This window comes from Pongo pygmaeus, chromosome 11, assembly GCF_028885625.2.
Source record: "Pongo pygmaeus isolate AG05252 chromosome 11, NHGRI_mPonPyg2-v2.0_pri, whole genome shotgun sequence".
In the NCBI taxonomy this organism is placed as follows: Eukaryota; Metazoa; Chordata; class Mammalia; order Primates; family Hominidae; genus Pongo; species Pongo pygmaeus.
Window position 1 is genome coordinate 57,490,190 of NC_072384.2, and position 21,337 is coordinate 57,511,526.

Here is a 21,337-nt window from a genome sequence, read left to right on the forward strand (position 1 = left end):
GCAATCATCAGCTGGCAAAACCAGCCAGGCCTATGTCCTTCTCTTCAGGGCAGCAAATTCCCCCAGGTCTTGTGTGGGTCGGGCGGCCATCCAGGCACCAAGAACTAGAGTAAAAAACCTTAGAACTCTATCTAGTGTTCTGTTGTACTATTTTTGAATTGTTTTCTTAGTGGGTGTATGTTAGCCAGGGTTCTCCAGAGAAAGAGAAACAATGGGCTATATAGAGATATGTAGGAGGAGATTTATTATAGGGATTGACTCATGGAACTATGGAGGCCAAGAAGTCCAATAATATACTGTCTGCATATTTCCTGGGAAACCAGGAAATTCAGTGGTATAATTTAAGTTCAAAGGCCTGAGAACAAGACTACCTGATGACATAAGTCCCAGTCCTGAAAACTTTAATCCTGGTGTGGGGTGTACACTGGTGGAACTCCATTTCCTGAGAACTTGAGCTGTGGAGGGGTTGGAAGTCCTGAAGTCCAAAGGCCCAAGAACCAGTAGTTTCAATATCTGAGAGCAGGAGAAACCGAATGTCCCAATTCAAGAAGAGAGAGAAAATTAACCCTTCCTCTGCCTTTTTATTTGATTCATGCCTTCAACAGATTAGATTGTGTCCACCCACATTGATGAGGGTGGATCTTCTTTGCTCAGTCTGTTGATTCAAATACTAAACTTGTCAAGAAACACCTTCACAGACACACCCATAAATAATTCTTTACCAGCTATCTGGGCATTCCTTAGGCCAGTCAAGTTGACATATAAAATTAATCATCACAGGTTGCTGTTAGAATTACAACATCATAATTTATAACAATCTATTTCAAGTTAATGCCAACTTAATTACAATAATATACACAACTTTGTTCCCATATAGCCCATCCCCTTTCCCCTCATTTTTTGTTGTTATTGTCATGCAAATTATAATACATAATTCCAAATTTAGATATCCTACTCTTTACTGATCATCTCCAGTACATTGTGTGCCCTTGGATACAGAAAAAATATGAAATGCTTTGCAAATCTTAAGTCATCCTTGCACAAGGGCCATACTAGTCTTCTCTGAATTGTTCTAATTTTGGTATATGTGTTGCTGAATTGAGCACAATGTAATCCGATTTTACCATTAAAAACTTCACTCTGACAGCGTGAAAAATGGATTAAAGAGGAGGCCAGTGTGGAGGTAAGAAGACTGATACAAGATGCTGGAGTAAACAGATAAAAGATGATAGTAGTCTAAACTGGAGTTCAATACTGAAGTGTTAGAGAACAGAGGCTGACGACCAATTTGAAAAATGTTAAAGATATAATATTAACTAGCTATGGTGACTGAATATAGGGTTGAAGAAAATAGAAGAGGAAAAATGTTTAGCTTTCTGCATCATGTAACTGAAGGGATATGGTGCTATTCATAGAAACAGATAACATTGAAACAGGAGCTTTGGGAGAAAATGTGACAAGCTCAGTTTTAGACCTTTTGAATTTGTGATACTTGTTGGATATTCAAATGGAGACTAGAGATGATCAATAAAGAGTGTGATATCTAGATTTGAAACTAAAGTGAGCAATATGAACTGTGAGTATAGTATAGATTTGAGTGATTAGTATGTAGATAGTAATGGAAGCCTAGTAAGTTTATTAGAATGCCCAGTAAGAGTGAATGTAGTGATAATAGAAGAAGAAGGATGGAATTCCAAGGAACAGCAATATTTGAGTTTGAGGAAAAGATTCTTCCCAAAAAAGAGAAGGAGAAGCCCTAGAAGTACCTGGACAAGCAGGAGAGTGTGTTGTCATGAAATTTGAAGGAAGAAAGTATTTCCAGATTCAAGGTGCCACAGAAAATAAGGACTACAATGTTTTCATTGGATTTAACAATAAAGAAATTCATTAATAACTGTGGTACATTAAAGATAGTTGTAAATTATTTGCTGTTCTCCCTATCAAGAAGTGAAGTCTATTTGCTTTCTGTTGAATCTGGACTGGATTGGACTTGTGTTGACCAATGTGGCAGAAGTGAGGTTCTTTAATTTCTGAGGCTGAGCAGCTTCTGTTTTCACAAGGTTGAAATTGTTCCTCTTGAAACTCAGCCATCATGTTGAGAGAAGCCCACATGTAGAGAGGCCAGGAGGAGAAGGACTAACTTCTAGCTGAGTTCCCAACCAAAAGCAAACACCATCTGCCAGCCACGTCAATGAGCCATAGTGGATGTTCCAGCTCAGTCAAGCCTCCAGGTGACCGCAGTTCTGTGCGGAACAGAGGAATTGTCTAACTGAGCCTTGTCAACCCACAGAATCATGACAGATAATCAATGGTGTCTGTTGTTTTAAATGACTAAGTTTTGAGGTAGTCTGTTACTCAGCAATTGACAACCTATTTTCTTACTATTTTGTAATGTCCATAAGAGCAGCTGTCCTGTTGGGGAACTGCAGGTGTAAATTGCAATGGGTTGAAGAGTGACTTGAAGGATAGAAACTGGAGACATCTATTTTAAGAAGTGGACTGTGAAAGAGAGGAGCTATTTCGAGTGGTATTGGAAGAAGTTCTGTATTTGACAAAGGATGTTTTGTTTGTTTTTAATAGGAAAAACTTAAATGGTATTTAAGAAGGGGTTAGTTAGGTGGTGACTCATGCTTATAATCCCAGCACTTTGAGAGGCTGAGGCAGGAGGACAGCTTGAGGCCAGGAGTTCAAGACCAGCCTGGGAAACACAGTGAGAACTCATCTGTACAAAAAAAAAGTCAAAAACTTAGCCAGGCATGGTGGTACATGCCTGTAGTTCCAGCTATTTAGGAGATTAAGGTGGGAGGATCATGTGAGCCCGAGAGGAGGTCGAGGCTGCAGTGAGCCATGACTGCACCATTGCATTCCAGCCTGGGTGACAAAGTGAGACTCTGTCTCAAGAAAAGAAAAAAAAAAAGTGTTAGTTTAAGGAAAAAACATTGAAGACACAGGAGAGATGGGTTAATTGATGGAGCAAGTTTCCTGAGGAGACAGGGAAAATGCTCTCTTATTCAGATGCCCCTAGAAAGGATCTGATTGGTTTCATTAGATATTGTCCGATATGGATGCCTGGATGAGTGAACTTTCATATCCTACCTCCTCAGCAGTCATCCTATGAATGGCTGCCTATGGCTCAGGCACTAATACATTTTCTAGTCATCTATGGCTAGAGTGTTTAGGTAGTATTGTTTAGGGTATTTCAGGCTACGAGTAATAGAAGACATATCTCAAAGTGGCTAAAACATACATCTGAAGTTTGAAGGTTGATTAAATCAGCAGCTCAAAAGGTATCATCAAGGTTCCAGGTTCTTTCTATCATTCTGCTCTGTTGTCTTTGTACTTTTATCTTGTTCTCTTAGGTGTGCTTCCATAATTGTCTCAAGATGACTGCTGCAGTTCCAGCGGTCATATTCAGAAGATAATGTCAACAGACAGAAATAAGTTTCTCCATACAAGTCCCTTTCCAGAAATATTCTAGCAAACTACTCAAAAGTTTAGAATCTCATTATATGCCCAGTCAATATTGAGGATGATTTTAGGTAGATTATTTAAACTTTCTGGACTTCCATTTGCTCATCTGTAAGACAGCCACCAAAATATCTATCTCAAGGTTATCATAAGGACTAAAAGAGTTTTATATTAAGTGCATCACCTAGTGTTTGGCCCATATGTACTCCATCTTCCATCCTGTGTCTACAGTTCATTTTCTATGAAACATACTTGAGGTTCTCTCCTCCCATTTAAAAGACTACATATGGCTTAAAATAAAATTGATTCATTAGAACACATGGACACAGGGAGGGGAATATCACATACCAGGGCCTGTCGGGGGTGGGGGGCTAGGGGAGGGATAACATTAGGAGAAATACCTAAAGTAGATGATGGGTTGATGGGTGCAGCAAACCACCATGGCACGTGTATACCTATGTAACAAACCTGCACGTTCTGCACATGTATCCCAGACTTAAAGTATAATAAAAAAATAAATAAAATTCATTATCTTCTGGTGCTAGAGTTTACTTTCCTGGAAATACTCAGAAGAGAGGAAAAAAAATAACTGGATGTCTATTAGAAAAGAAAAAGGATGGATGGACAAAGGAGAATGTCTGCTTCATGGGACCACCAGTGTGCAAGAAACTGTTCTGGTTGTCTCATTCTTGGGGTGTGAAAATTTCTGGGTTCCAGGCAGGAACTGAAGTGTCAGAGTTTCCTGTCTGGGAAAAAGGGAGAGAGCCAGTGCACAGGTGGGGACCCAGGGCACAGATGGAGTATAGGTGCTGCTGTATGTGTTGGGTAACAGAGGTGAACATTCAGAATGATTTATTCTTATTCCAAGTATATACTGTATAGGATGGCCCTGGGCTTCACCACAGACCTAAGATGGAGCCAGAATAATAAATCATAAAATTCCATGGGCTCCAAAGAGAATATAACCTGAATACTGAATAGTATTTGCGTTATCATGTAACTAAGGCAAAAAAAAAAAAAAAAAATACCGTGCATTCTCACATGCCTTGTGCTTTCTCTAGAAACAATTAAATTTCCCATCTAGAATCTCCCTTTGCTTATCTCAATAGACACAGTGCCATCTACTGAAAATAAAGCACCAATAGCCATGGTACCCTGAGGGATTCCCAGGAGAGCCCCCCTCTCTGTGGGCTCCCTGTCTCACCCACCTCCCAGATGGACTGGAGGGAGTAGGCGGAATCCACAGGCTGTTCTCCTGTCACAAACTGTAATGCATCTGTTCCCTGGTGCTTTCCGTGAGCAACGAGAGTAAGACGTTCCTGAAGGGACCTAGGGAGCCTGGCAAGGCACTTACAGTGTAAGTGAAAGCTCTTTTAGGCTGCCCTCTTGCCTTCAACCAAGTATAAACTGAAGCTATTTTATATAGCGGAGGCATAGTTTTTATATTCAATCATACCAAGGATGAATGACATGTCTTCCTTTGGGTAATTAGGAGATGTTTCTTTCCACACAATAGTGTAGCAATGTGTTTAAGTACGTTTATCCTTCTGTGAAATTTTTAATGGGTACAGTGGATAAGAGATTAATAACAGAATCCTGGACCATTATCAAGACAGGTATGTCTTTGGGAAATGTGGATAACCTAGGTTGCTGTGAAATTCACTTAGGCGAAAGTCCACATTTTAGTTCATTATGTCCTCTCCAGGTGGCAATGTCTCTTGGTCTCATACATGGAGAAATGGAGAAACAAAAGAAGACTGTTTCTGATTTAGCCACTACAGTTAATGATAAAATAGAAAATGGAAGCTTTAAAATACACAGGCTTCTGCAGGACATACTCAACTCTTGCCCTCACCGCCTCTCACTTTACCATTCCTCCTCCCAAGGAATCTTGGCTCAGCATGTCAGGAAGCCCTTCAGGGACCATTTATAATTTAAAGCTCTGGTTTGAATTGATTCTGATTTGGCTTTTGGTAGTCAGATCTGGCATCTCTTCCATTTGCCCCTCCAAATCTGGCCCCATTTTCTCTGTTGCATTTACTGCTCATTCTTTCTGCTCTTTTTATTAGATTTTCCAAAGCAAAACTCCCTGCAGTTAAGTCTGTGGTCTGGTAATTTATCACAAATATTCTTGAAATTGCCTCATTAAAAGGGGCATTCGAAGCTGAAACCTAAGCGTCTGTTACCATGGAAACCACCGACAACTATTTAGAACAGCCTGCTTAAACCAGAGGGGTAGAGGATTGCTGTTGGCAGAGATTGAAGGTAGGTAACTAAACTCTACTGGGCAGGGGAAAAGGCCTGTAGATTCTGATGTGGAATTCTCAACTTCAAGTCAGATATCCTTCTACATAAGACAAAATAAGTTGGTGCCATGCTCCTGAGTTCTCTGCTGCGTGTAGTCTAGGAAATTTGAAAATTGAAAATTCTTTTCACCATCAGATTACCAAGGGAGTTTGAATTGAAAATGTATACCTCAAAATTACTTGATCATGCTTTGCATGTTCTTGAGCCAGAGATTTACCTCTCAGTGCCTCAAGTTCTTTGTAAATTTTTTTAAAAAGTGGCCAACATGAACTCTATATGTCTTAGTCTGTTTGTGCTGCCATAACAAAATGCCTTAGGCTGGGTAACTTATAAAGAAAAGAAATTGGTTTCTTGCAATTATGCAAGCTGAGAAGCCCAAGATCAACGTGCTAGCATTGATGTTTGGAGAGCTGCTCTCTGCTCCCAAGATGGTGCCTTGTTGTTGTGAAATCTGCAATATCACAGGGTGGGAGGTGGAAGAACAAGAGAGCCAAACTTCACTTACTCAAGGCCTTTTAAGAGGGTACCTAACACCATTCTTGAGGGCAGAGCCCTCATGATTTAATCACCTCCCAAAGGCCCCACCTCTTAACACCATCAGCTTGAGAACTAAGTTTCAGTATACAAATTTTGGGGGTATACACACATTCAGACCGTAGCACTATGTCAGCAGGTTATGTGAATATCAGTGAGGCAATAAAAGTGAAGCCTTTTTGTTAACAAGGTGCTACATTCAAGTAGACTAAAACTCACGTTTTGAATCTATAACTGTTCTCCAGAATGTCTTATGGATTGCCATTAGGCAAGCTGCTTCTCTCAAAACAGCAACAAAAACAAAAACAAAAACAATTACAATTCCTCCAATAGAGAGTAGTGTCAAAATAACCTTATTTATTGCTTTTCCAAGCCAGGATTCTCCATACTTTCCATTATCCACAGGCCTGTAAAAGAGCTAACAGTGCCTGTTAGGCATATCTTGAAATGCTACAAAGGTGGTTATAAGAAAAATACATTTGGTAAATAATGAAGATTACAAAAAGTACAAATGACATTGCTTTGTCCTGTTTTCTTGGTTTTCCAGTGCAATTTTGGATAAAATATTAAAGAGACAATTAATCAGGAGTGCTGAGCACTGTATGAAAATAGAGAGAGATGCCAGGTCAGGCAACATATATGGGTAATGTAGAAAGATCTATATTTTTAAAAGTAGTTAGATGCTTGGGAGTATTTCGTATGTACTGTTTTCTTGGTAGAAATATAGTGCATTAAATCAACAGGATTAGACGAATATGACAGATGGAAAAACACATCTTGGTGAGCAAAGTTTGGAGGGATGAAGACATGATAAAGAAGAAAAGACTGCAGAGTGTTGATGTTCTTGTGACAAGAAGAAGGGGGTATGCCCTGGAATGGAGTCGTGGTAGGAATGGTTATGGAAGACAATAACAACAATAACTAGTGTCATATGAAAAGGGATTGAGTTATGGATATAAGTGGATGCATTAAATCTGCAAGATTTAGAATTTCTTCAGCACTGCACTCCTTTTGTTGTTTTTCATACTGTCACAACTGCATTAATCAACTATTAGTGAATTTTTGATGACTCATTCATGTACCTACGAAGGAACAGGGGTAAGTAGAGCTCATTCTTCGGGTAGTCTTAAGTAGGCAGCCTGCGAGCTCAAATGTTCTAAATTTCCTTCTTTTCACCAAGTAGATAGGGAGGTCTGAGCTTCCCAGAGATAGGTGGGGTGTGGAGGAGTTCACAGAACATCGAAAATATTGAGATGTTCAAATCAGAATGGATTCAACATCAAAGAGAGATCTTGCACATATTTCAGAAAAGGTGAACAAAGCAATTCCACATAAAATTGCTTGTTTTGTGGCTGTTAATGAGAAAATTCCCAGAAACATACCTTTTACTGTTTATGTCTCAGACCTTGTAAATCATGAAATGCAATTTCAGATTGTAGTGTAAGACCTATAGAGAAACGTGGGTATTGCTGTTAGCTGTAAATACAGTTCTTTATTATGATTGCAGCTTGTTCTCCCTAAAATAAAATTCAGCATGTGCTGAATTTAAGTTTAGCTTGGCTAACTTTTCTGCCAGATAGAATATAAGTACACTGCATATAATACTGTGTTAGCTTTTTTTTTTTTAACATGAACTCACATTTTGAATGTTCTTATCAGTTTATTATTAAACCTTCATGCAAAAACAAAATGGGAAAATGTAAGGGCATAATCTGTGGCATCGGATAGAACTGTTTAGATCTTGATTATGCCACTTACTTGATTGCTAATCCTTACTTTCCTTATCTATAAAAATTGGATGATAGATATGCTTACCTCATGTGGTAGCTCTGAGGTATAAAGGAGTCAATGAATGTAGACTTTGTTGGGATACTTATGTATCCTCAGTAAATAATACCCATTTTCCCCACCCAAGTTCTGAACCAATTTAGAAACAGACAAGAGTAACGCAGGCAGGAGACCATTATCATTGATAAAGCTGACACTGGAGAGCTTAGGCTTCCTGATGCTGAATACCAGAAATAGACAGGCTCACCAACTGGTATCAGGTAGTCCTGGACAATGGGTCGTTCCACCGGGAAAAGGTCTTTGCCACTATGCTTACAGCTTGCCTAAAATCATGCTCCCTGTGAGATTTGCTACCAAAAGAGAAAGAGGCTGGAATACAAATACCCAGATTCTCTCAACTTATCCTTGCCAGGGGAGGATAAATGAGGAGGTGGAAGTATCCAGGAATGTTACAGCTCATGCAGCTCCCTCTCATGGGAGGAAACAGCAGGAGTGGAAAATGAGTATTCCCTCCCACAGAATGATTAGCACAGTGCCTGGCACAAAGAAGCATTTATTATTTGTCATCTATGCCTATTATAATTACTGATTCTTAAGGAAAAGTGAAAATAAATACAAATTATATTTTGAACATATGGGAGAGTGGTAGGTGGCAAGTTTTAGAGAGATTGATAAAACCTGAATAGTTAAGGTCCTTATATGTCATAATGTGCATTTTCATTTTGTTTCGTAGATAATGGATAACCAAAAATAATCTTAAATCAGGGAGAAACCGTCTATTAAGTCTGTTCTTACACTGTTATAGAGAACTACCTGAGACTGGCTAATTTATGAAGAAAAGAGATTTAATATACTCATAGTTCTGTAGGCTATATAGGCAGCATGGCTGAGAGGCCTCAGGAAACTTAAAATTATGGCGGAAGACGAAGCAGAACCAAGCATATCTTCACCATGGCAGAGCAGGAGATGGAGAGAGAGCAAAGGGGGAAGTGCTACACACTTTCAAACAACCAGATCTTGTGAGAACTCTATCATGAGACAGTACTAGGGGGATGGTGCTAAACCATCAGAAACCACCCCTATAATCCAATCACCTTCCACCAGGCCCTACCTCCAACACATAGGGTCACAATTCAACATGAGATTTGGATGGGGACACAGAGCCAAACCATATCAAACTTTCAAGTTTGCATTTTAGAATATGAACTCTTTCTTAGACCGTTTCATGTTGCTATAAAAGAATACCTGAGTCTGGGTAATTTGTAAAAGTAAGAGGTTTATCTGGCTCATGGCTCTGCAGTCTGTATGACCATGACACCAGCATCTGCTTCTGGTGAGGGCTTCATGGAGCTTCCACTCATGGTGGAAGGCAGAGGAGAGTAGGCATCACATGGTAAAGGGAAAGAACAGAGAGAGAGAATGAGAGAGAGAGGAAGAGGGGTGGGGAGGGAGGTGTCAGACTCTTTAACAGATCTAACAGGAACTAAGAGTGAGAACTCACTCAATCCCGCAAGAATGGCACCAAGCCATTTGTGAGGGATTCATCCTCATGACCCCAACACCTCTCTCTAGGCCCCATCTCCAACATTGGAGATCAAATTTCAGCATGAGATTTGGAGGGGACAAATATTCAAACTATATCAAACTCTAACTGCAGTGTACAACATAGAGAAGATGAACAGTCTCCCTGAGCCAGGCACTATGGTATGTACCTAATAGAATGCTCTCTCTTTTAATCCTCACAACAATCTTGAGAATAATGCCACACTCACATCACTCCCATTTTAAGACTGAATAACTGAAACTTTGAAAGTTTAAATAATTTAGCCAAGATACTCAGCTTATAAATGAAGAAATCTAGAATTCGATCCCATATCTACCTGACTCTAAAACTCAGGACTGGCTTCATGGGCCCGTGACCAGTACAGTCACACAGAGACCTGAATTTAGAAGGGCTCTGAGTTTGGTTTCATGCTCTGCTGTCTCAGTATTAAAATTCTTAATCATTTTAGAACAAGGGGCCTGCATTTTCATTTTGCACTGGGTCCCTTAAATGATGTAGCCAGTCCTGCCAAGATATCTTTTCCTACTATTATTCCAGTCACCACTATCACCAAATTGGAAAGATTCTACACAAATAAAACTCCCCTTTTCATCAGAGTTATGGAAAAGTAATGAGTCTAGGTGGAAAATTAATATGTGGATGATCGTATATGGGTGTTTCTGCATTTACACGCGTAAATGTTCACAATTCAGAGCCCAGTCATTGTCACCACTCTTTTCTCAAACATTTTTTTTATTCCTGGGGACTTCACCAGTGCTGCCATGCTGGCCCCAGGCTGTGAGTTGGACCCAGACCAAGAAGTGGTGAGGACAAGGCCTGAAGGTTAGTGAGGGAAGAGGAGAAATACATTCGTGTCTAAGCACATGTGTCTGGTCATATTCCAAGTCTCAGTACAAATTAATTTTGAATTATCTGGTTGATGTTTTCCACATTTCAGCTTCCATCAATTGGCACAAATAATTAAGGGATGATGCAACACGTATTGGTACAATTTCTCAACTTTTTTAGAGCTAGGCCCACTGAAATTCAGGTAGCTACTACAGACGATGGAAGACGGTATTTTAGAAAAACATGCTATGTGAACAGCCCTACACTGGTGCCTTATTTTCAATAAACTTTTTAAACCATGAATTCATAATACTCTTTAAGGTAGTTGACCACTCTAACTATCCCTTTAATAAATAATTTTTTTATTAGAAAAAAATTGAAAATACAAAAAGACCCTAGAAAAATTATTCTAAGTCTTTCTGCATTTTTTTCACATGCACATACACACACATACACAGACTTACAAAATAGAAAATGGTGGGCATACTTTCTTGTAATCGGGATTTTTCCTACTTATACTGAGCATTAATGGTTTTGAAAAAAAGCTATAATAGTTTTTTTGGTAATTTAAATGATTTCCTATGTTTTTTTTTCTATGAAGTCCATTGTAAAAAAACTGATTATTTTCTTAAGCTAAAGTGAAATATCCTATTCAAAGGACATATACACTCATAAGACCCTTGATATATATTGCTAAGTTGTCTTCAAGATTGGTTTTACCAGTATATAGTCCTAGCTCAATGTGGGAATGCCTGTTTGCATAAACCTGTTTTTAAAAGTTCAGATCTAAATCTATTTGGTTTTCTCCTTCTAGCTGCTTATCAACCAAGGTGCATACTTTGGACTAAGCGGAACAGAAGATGCCTTGCCACTCTACCATACACACTGTGACCACATGACTGTAGAGGCAACATTGCCTCTCTCCACTGGAGAGAAGAGCTTTTCTTGGTTTACCATAGCTTTGGCTATATCTTAGCTTACCATACCTTTAATGAGGAGATACGACTATTGCCTAAATATACTTTTTTTTTTCTTTTTTAAGCTAGGCTATAATATTTATTGAGCTCTTTTTTTCTTGCTAAATGATATTATTAATTTATTCTCTCACATATTTCCCTAGAACTTTTTTACTCCCTATGGAATAAATGTATGGCTTTTTTCAATCTGAAGTCAGTGTTAGTCATGTTGCAATGTTGTTGCCTAATTTGGGGTCTCTAAAATGACTTGTAAATAAGAATTAGATCCCAAAGAAAATTATTCTGGCTAATTATAAATCTTTGAAAGTTATTTTTATGCTTTAGTTGTATTCTGTGAGGATTTACTATGGCCTTCTAGAGCTTTCTAGAATTAGAGAAGAAACAGCCTGAAAACCAACCTTTTGAGTAAGCTCAGACTCAGATATTACTCATAGAAGCCCACATACTTAGATCCTTTTCTAAATCCCAGGATTGCTTTAGGGAACACATATCGATGAAGCATATTGATTAAACTTCAATGAGAAGTTTAATAGGAAACTCTTTCTTATAAAGAAATCCTCTCTGGCCAGAAATTGAATAAGTAATTTTAGGGCAACATGACATGTTTTTGAGTGATAACTTGGATTCTGAAAAGACATTTATTCAGTAATGCTAATAAAGTAATCATAATTCTTTTCACTAATTGCTTTCATCTCAAATAATATTGTTTAATCAACTGCAGGAGGACCAAGGGAATAACACCAACTTGACCTTTGACTTTTAACCTCAACAGTGTGTCTTCACGTCACTGCAGTAGCAGATTGCTGCAGTTCTTCCCTATTGTTTTCTCAAACGTTTCTTTGGAAACTCTAAGGGTAATTCATTTGCCTATAACATCAGGGAACTGCTTGTCTGATTATTAGATCAAATAAGAGGATGAACTAGAGAGATTATCAAAAAATCAGTAAAACATAGTTAGGACACTACATAATATTTTGTGTTTGGACCTCCTATTTTTTTTTATTTTTATTTTACTGCCAGTCATTCTACTGCTCATTTTGGGAACCTTGCTCATTTCTTTCATTATAAGTTTACCATTTTATAATATACCATTGAACATCTGTAAAGGTCTTCACATTTTTAGGTAGCTAAAATTGGATGTTAATATTTTTTTGGAAACCTGTTGCCTGGTAGTAATAAGGAGAAAGTGGGACTAGAAACTGGAAATAGCTATTTTTAAAATATTAGCAAATTCTTCTGTCTCTAGAGGTAAAATTTTGAATTTACTTTTGAGGACAGATTGCTCCTTTACTTCCATGCCTTGATTCCCAGACACATATATTTTGATTATGGGGAAGATGCCACCACGGTCTCTAATTCAAAGCATGTACCACATCCTGTAAGACAGAATATCATCCTTTTAAGCTGTTGTCTCCCAGTTGGCACCATAACAGAGTCTTCAGTGAACTATTCCTCTGTGATTACTCTACTTTGAAGGTCAGAAATGACTGTGGGGGATGCTGCCCACTGAGATGGGCTCCCTGATTTGATTACGTTGTGCCTTGATGCGTGTCTTCATCTTTCTTTTCATTAACATTTATTGAAGCCAGGCACAGTGGCTCATGCCTGTAATCCCAGCATTTTGAGAGGCCCGGGTGGGTGGATCACTTGAGGTTAGGAGTTCGATATCAGCTTGGACAACATGGTGAAATCCCATCTCTACTAAAAATACAAAAATTAGCTGGGTGTGGTGGCGCATGCCTGTAATCCCAGCTACTCAGGGAAGCCTAGGCAGGAGAATCGCTTGAACCCAGGAGGTGGAGGTTGCAGTGAGCCAAGATCGCACCACTGCACTGCCTGAGTGACAGAGCAAGACTCTGTCTCAAAAATAAAATAAAATAAAATAAAAATAAATAAAGTTTATTGAGTTTCTTGGATCTATATGTTTATGTTCTTCAACAAATCTGGGGAAATTTCAGCCACATTTCTTTAAACTTTGCTCCTGTCCTCTCTTCTTTCTCATCTTGGAGACCACATTTACATTTAGAGTAGGCTGCATGAGGTTGTCCCACAGCTCACTGAAATTCTGTTGATCTTTTTCAGTCATTTTTTATCTGTGTGTTTCATTTTGAGTAGTTTCTATTGACATGTCCTCATTTGTAGTGTCTAATCTACTTTCAATCCCATCTAGTTTATTTTTCATCTCACATATTGTATTTTTCAACTCTAGAAGTTTGATTTGGGTCTTTTTTATTTTTTATTTTTTTTTGTTATTATTGTTGAGACAGAGTCTCACTCTGTTGCCCAGGCTGGAGTGCAATGGTGTGATCTTAGCTCACCACAACCTCCACATCCTGGGCTCAAGCAATTCTTCTGCCTCAGCCTCCCAAGTAGCTGGGATTACAGGCGCCTGCCACCACACCCAGCTAATTTTTGTATTTTAGTAGAGACAGGGTTTCACTATGTTGGCCAGGCCAGTCCTGAACTCCTGACCTCAAGTGATCCACCCGCCTTGGCTTCCCAAAGTGCTGGGATTACAAGTGTGAGACACCTCACCCAACCTATTTGGGTCTCTTTTATGTCATCATCTATGTCTTAACACACTTACGGTTTCCTCTACTTTCTTAAACATATAGACTATAGTTATAAACCTGTTTTAATAACCATGACTGCTATAGTCATTCACCACATAATAACATTTTGGCCAATGATGAATTACATATATGACAGTAGTTCCATAAAATTTTAATAAAGCTGACAAATTTCTATTGCCTACTGACATCTTGATAATCCTGACTGTATGTAGGCCTGCATGTTTTTGTCTTAGTTTTTAACAAAAAAGTCTAAAAAGTAAATGGAATAAAATTTAAGAAAAATTTTATATCTATTTTATTTTGGGATGCTATTCAAATCACACAGACACTTACCCAAAAAGAATCAGTGAGTGTGAGAGAGAATAAGAGAAGTATACTAAAAACATCAAAAGAGATGGAGATTGCACTAGAGGGATTAGGATAAAAAGGGAAGGAGGGAAGGAGAGAGAGAGGGAGAAATAATGTCAAAAAAGTTATTAAAACTTTTCAAAATAAGTATTAATGTAAGAATGGTAGAAAAGATAATATGTTTTTCTCTTCATTTTGCGCCTTTAAATTTTTTTTTTTTTTTTTTTTTTTTTTGAGACGGTGTCTTGCTCTTGTCCCCCAGGCTAGAGTGCAATGGCGCGATCTTGGCTCACTGCAACTTCCGTCTCCTGGATTCAAGTGATTCTCCTGCCTCTGGATCTCTGTAAACTCTGGAGATTGCTCTACCTGCTCCTTCTGAGTGGCTCTGTATCCAACTTTTGGTAGTTTTCTCACACGCATGGGCTGATCACTGCCCAGCTGAAGAGTCTCTGCAAGGCAGCCTTAAGCTACTTACAGGATTTTTTGGAAATATAAATGAGAGATCCAACTTATATTAAGTAAAAACAAAGTATTCATTGTCTCATAATACTGGAAAACTGAAGGATAAAACTCACTCAAGAGACTGGCTGCAGTAGCAAATGAGGTCATCTCTTTTGTGCTCACTGTTGCTCTTCCTCCATCTATCCTTTCTCTCTCTCCTGTTCTCTTTGCTGATGCTAAATGATTTCTTATTGGAGACGGCTTCCTCCAAGCAGAGGGAAAGGTGGCCTGAAGCAATGGTGGCTGCTATCATCATCCTTCTAGTCTTTCCCTAGGTCCAAGTATCAAATCTCGGAGAAACTTATTGGCCTGTTAGAGTCACATGTCCATTACTGAGCCAAGCATTGTGCATGGGAGGAGGTGTGTTCTGACAGGCAAGGCCCAGGTTAGCACTAGTTAAAACCTGTGAAATGAGCTCCTTGCAGGAGAGAATAGTTTTATTACTAGAAGATGCTGAAGGAGGGAATTTGGGTCTACAAAATAGCAATGATCAATTCACCCAGTTTCCTCATCAGTAAAGAGGATACAAAATTCTGAAATGTGACAGGGTATTATTTATTAGGTACTTGGCTTATCATAAGTGCATGGTAAATGTGTTATTATTAAATCTGAGCTTAGTACCTCCAGTTGTCAGTAACTGCATTCACTTCTCTGTATTGCTAATCCTCAGTAAAGAAGTTTCTCCTTTGTCTCTCTGTGCCAAGAGTTGCTTGAATTCCTACCGTGGGCCTCAGTTTCCAGGTAACTGGGTTCCCGATCATTTGCCATTGCCATTTCTCAAATGCACCTGTTTCTGCCTTGCCTAAGCAGAGATCTTTTGTAAGCATCAAACCAGCAGCAGGAAACAAATGGTCCACTCAAATTGGGTAATTTGAGTAGAGTTTATTAAGGAGATTATTTATAAAGGTATTAGCAGGTTATAGGGAAATCACAAGGAGTAGTGCAGTACCCTGGGCTAGTAGAAGGCCTGATGGGGCAAAGGACAGAATGATGACTGGTGCTGGAGAGAGAGGGTCACCTGACAGGAGCAGGGATATTCAGCCAGCCTGCAGTGGCCCACGGAGAGGGAGCCAGTGAATAAATACCCTGGCCTTCTGCTCTCACTATTCTACCTTCTTTCTGATCTCCAATGCTCCCCATGGGGTGAATCCAATAGGAAGCTATAGTGCAAAAGAGCCTGTTTATACAGCCCAATAGGTCAGCCTCCTACTTGGGGCACAGAGAAGAGTGATGAAGGGAATAGGGTGGACTGGAAGAACAACTGGGAAACATCAAGCATGCCCTAGATCTTGGTCTTATTTTTTTCCCAAGATGAAATAACTTATTCCTGGTCATATTCACAAAACATGTGTCTGCTCTGGATTTTCCTGGTCTTGAGATAGGGAGCTCTGAATTTCTATAACCTGAAGTGGGGGAAGATTGCTAGCCACAGTCTGGTATTTAAGAAAGCAAAATACTGCTTGCAAATACCTGGACATTTGCAACCTGATAACAGGAGGTTTTGTTCTTTAGTTGTAACCCATGAGTGGATCTTAGATCAAGCCATTCCTTGAAGGGGACAGCTTTCCTGGTTGCCTGGAGATAATGAGCACCAAAAAAAAAAAAAAGAGAGCTGTTACCTTACATGGAAAGAAGGTACTCACATGGAAGGAGGCTACAGGGGCGGGGGCTTCACAGATTCACTTTTCAGCATCTTTTACCAATATAAAATTCACCTCATTTTTCAAAGTGCTTACAGGGGACGCCAAGGATGTAGGGCAGGGGAATAAAAATGGTAATAATAAAAGAGGGAGATGAGGTAAAAACAGGTTGTTGGGAAATATACAGACAGATAAAAGTGAAGACAAAGGGCAGGGTGAAATAATAACAAAATCAAAGTGATGAGTACCAAAGATAAACGTGCAACTCGAAGCCAGAGGCAATCCTACCATTAGACAGAAAAAGCAGGCCTTGGTCCAGCTTTTGCTGTGGAAGATGAATCAAGGGCCAAGCAGCCACCCATTATCACAGTTAGAGGACAATGCAGGCCTGGCCCAACTCTCTGCTCTTTATTTTGAATCCTACATTTTCCTTTCCGAAACACCTTGGAAGCCACTTAGCCGAGGTAAGAGGAAAAGAAAAAGGCAGCTATCTGGCAGGCCTGCCTGCACAGAGCAAGAGCTTTGCTGGGCCATTTGAGACAGACAGGTGATTCAGAGTGTACTTGAAGGGAAGATCCCTGGGGTGGTTTGAGGATTTGGGATATGTTATCAAATATCTCGAAAGAAAAATCACAACCCAAGTGGCCCCTGGCTTAAGTGCGTGTTTATTTTTCACAGCCTTTGTCTTTTGGAGATCAGCACTCTATTGCTGTGTTGCTATTGTAAGGATGGAAAAAAATAGAACCATTTTAATGTTGTGCTGTTTGCATTTCTCGACAGTTAAGAAGCAGCCCCATTATTAGCTGGCAACACCGTTGTGACATTAGTGGTGACTTTGTTGCTTGGGATTCAGCTCATGAAATATCTTCCTTCCTGGTACAATTTTTTTCTTTTTCCTTTTTCTTTTCTTTCATCTCTCATGTTTAATTCTCATGCAAATGACTAGCTAAATGGCCATCTATGCTTTAGGTCTAACTGCTGGTCCAGGTTAAGAATGGGCTACCAAAGATGCTAACATATTAAGTTTGATGCGGTCTCAAAATACTAGAACCGATGGAGCCACTTTCTCATGGCTATCCCTGATGGGCAAGGGAGCTGTCTTTTTCAGGTATGGGAAGGTGGGATGTCACAACTTAGGGGGCTCAGGGAGGTCCTGACACAGAGAAAGAAGGACTTTTGTGTTGGTGGACGTGTCAGACCATGATGGGGCACAAGGTCTTGGAGGTTGTAAGGGGTGAGAGGGTCCGATGAGGAGTGCTGGAGACTAGTGAGAGGAGAGACATTCCTGCCAGGGATACGGACAGTGGAGGCAACAGGAGAGTGATTCAATGAATAAATAAATTGAAGACAATTGGAGCCAGCCTTTGCATTATTTGGGAGAATAAATATACATATAAAAAGAGAGCCGGCTGGGCAGGGTGGCTCACGCCTGTAATCCAAACACTTTAGGAGGCTAAGGTGGGTGGATCACCTGAGGTCGGGAATTCGAGACCAGCCTGGCCAAAATGGTGAAACCCCATCTTTACTAAAAATATAAAAATTAGCCAGGTGTGGCGGTGTGTGCTTGTAATCCCAGCTACGTGGGAGGCTGAGGCAGGAGAATCACTTGAACTCGGGAGGCAGAGGTTGTAATGAGCTGAGATCACACCATTGCACTCCAGCCTGGGCAACAGAGTGAGACTTTGTCTCAAAAAATAAAAATAAAAAAAAAGAGAGAAAACTACAACTCTGTGGCATAGGAATGGAATTGTAGATATTAGTACAACCTCATGGCTTTTAATATATGGGTATATAGAAGTAAATACAGATGTAAAATGTACACGTCTATGCCTGTGTGTGTATATGTATTTTGCATGTTGCAACATTTCTCTAAGTGCTGGATTGTTTCAAAATAAAAACAAGAAAAATAATATGAGGGCAATAGTACTATTTCAAATGGAGTATGGTGCTAATAATGTTATAGTGCCAACAACATGGTGTTATTGAAGGATTAAATGAGATAATTCATGCAGTGGATATAATATAATGCCTGGCACCCAGTAAGCTCTCAATAACTATTATTATTATCCCATGGGAGAAAAGCTTACCATGAACACTATTCTACATCTTGTTCTTTTCACTAAAAATATATCTTAGAAATATTTTCATAACAGTACATACTTTACTTTTTAAAATTAGTAAATCTTGCTAGTGTTCTTTACTATATTACTTTTATAATTAGAAAAATAAAAAACAATCATTGTCGGGGGATAATCTGCCTTAGTATGTCATCTGCTGATGACTCATAATTTAATTAATTCTTGTTGCTAATGGAAACCTCTCGGTGAATAAGGCTTAGTTGTATTTTAATAGCAGTATGTTAGTGGAGAGAATAAGAAAAAAAAATTCCAACACCAAATCTATGGAAAAATGGATATTCACACTAATTTTTTCTACTTTTGTAAAGCTCTGAATCAAAATCATTGAGTAATGAAAGCAGCTGTCAAACTTCATTGCTTCAGTCTGTGAACAAACCCCTACAGGTCTGCTGCGACCAGACACTATTCAATGTGCTCGGGAGACAGCTGTGAACAAAACAGGCTCTCCCCTCATGAAGCTCTCTCCTCCTAGTCGGAGGAGATGGATAAGAAACAAATAAACACCCAACTTTCTGTGCTTCCTCAGTTAATGACAAATTAACATTAGATCTGTCCCTTTCCTTCATAAAGAAAGGCAATTTGGTAATTTTTTTTAAAGTTTGTACCTTATTATTCATTTGACTTTTAGTAACCTTTTGAGCCTCGGTTCCCACATATCAAAAATGGAGATAATAATTATCTTATAAAGTTTTTGTAATCAAATATGTAAAATGCCTGGCATAAAGCCAGCCCCTTTGCAGATGCTTGATAAATAGAAGCCATTATTACATGTTAAATTGTACAATTTTTGGTTCTTGTTTTTAAGACTAAAAGAAGATTGTTTTGATTTACAGTTACAGTACCCTAGGTTGGGTGTGTCACTGGTATATCCCTAAATCTTATCAACCAGTGCCTACACCTCTAGTCATGTTTCCTTTACTGCCCTGTCACAACCTCTCACCAATAGGAATGAGGAGCCTGTTCTTCCACTGGGTTCACTTCTAGAAGGAATCTCAAGAAATCTGTTACGGTCTCTTGTCAGCTACCTGCAACCCACACTTTGAGTGATCACTTTGCACTGACTATAATTGTGTTTTCCAGGCAGCTTTTCCCAGAGGCCAGGGCTCTCACTGAGTTCTCCAAAGCTCACCAAGCCCAGACTTGACCTTGTAAGCCGTGCTAAGCATTTGGATCTTTATCCTGAGAATACTGGGAAACTGAAATGTTTAAGCAGGAGAATGACTTGACTTCATTTATATTGTAAAGGGGATTCTCAGGTTGCTGGTAAAGAATGGGATAGAAGGTGAAGAGAGAAAGCCAGGAGAGGAAGAAGATCCTGTTGTCACCCAGGTGGAAAACAACAGAATCAGAATCAGAGTGGGAGACAGGAGAGGCAAACAAAGCACGAGCTTGAGCTTAAGGCTCTTTGGAGGCAGAATTGATAGTACTTGTTGATGGTTTCAGTGGAAGAGTGGGAAGGAACAGGGAAATTTTCAGTTTGAACATTTTGGTGAATTTATATGGCTCTGCCATTTACCAAAAATGAAAAGTAACATGATATTTAATAAAAACTTTACTAAGTGCCAATGGAATCAAGTTGAGTGCTTGACACTGCAGGGACCAGTGGGGGCTCTTCTGGCTTACAGCTGACCCTAAACAAACTTCAGGGTCCTGGCCCAGCCCCCGAAGGCCTCTCCATGGCCAGGAGCAGCTCACATTCCACATATAGGACTTCTAGGCATCCGCAAGCCTGAGTCCTGTGCCCAACCATCAGTCCCCTTGAAGCAAATAGGCTTCTCTCCTTCTCTATCCTGAGGTGTGTTCATCCCCTTCTCACACTCACCCAGGGAATGGTCTCATTACACTGCGCAGCTAAAGTGATCAGCAAAATGCCCCAAAGCGCATTTCCCTTTCCCCAAGTCTGGGCTCTTAGTCCTAAAGGGCAGTAAGTAGGGGAGAGTTCAGCCTACAAACACCATTTTATGGCTAATAAAGTTATTTAATTCTTCAAGAGCACAATGCGGTTAAGAATGTCCATAATGGCCGGGCACGGTGGCTCACGCCTGTAATCCCAGCATTTTGGGAGGACGAGGCGGGCAGATCACGAGGTGAGGAGATCAAGACCATCCTGGCTAACACGGTGAAACCTCGTCTTTACTAAAAATATAAAAAATTAGCCGGTCCTGGTGGCGGGCGTCTGTAGTCCCAGCTACTCTGGAGGCTGAGGCAGGAGAATGGCGTGAACCCGGGAGACGGAGCTTGCAATGAGCCGAGATCGCGCCGCTGCACTCCAGCCTGGGTGACAGAGCGAGACTCCGTCTCAAAAAAAAAAAAAGTCCATAATTCCCAATATGAAGCAGAACACTCAACATCTTCCGGTCTGCAGTGTCTGCACTCAGATGCATGGAAACTTCACCATCTTCTCCAGAAACAAGGGAGAGATACTTACCTCACATTTTAAAAAATAAAGGGACCATTCACATGAATTAAAAAAATAAAAGCAACTTCCAAGTATCACTTGTTTTGGCAAACCAGTTAACAAACCATCTCCAGTGGGTGCCTTCCTAGGCATACTCAACGAAGGCTTTCAATGGAATGAGCTTCTCCTTCCTGCTCTTACTCAAAGGCACTTGTCAGATCTGAAATGACACCAGATTTGCTTTCCAGAGCAGCTGTTACAAATGACTGGATT

The 21,337-nt window shown here is 39.7% G+C and overlaps 1 protein-coding gene and 1 non-coding gene across 3 annotated transcripts in view; one reads left to right on the forward strand and one right to left on the reverse strand.

Annotated features, from left to right (window-relative positions):
- The window catches only part of UPP2 (uridine phosphorylase 2), a 263,527-nt gene that overhangs the window by 112,703 nt on the left and 129,487 nt on the right, over window positions 1–21,337 (forward strand). The gene's annotated exons all lie outside the window — the stretch shown is intronic.
- Window positions 1,001–1,106, reverse strand: LOC129032205 (U6 spliceosomal RNA). The gene has a single exon (XR_008501230.1). It is a non-coding gene; the product is annotated as a U6 spliceosomal RNA (small nuclear RNA).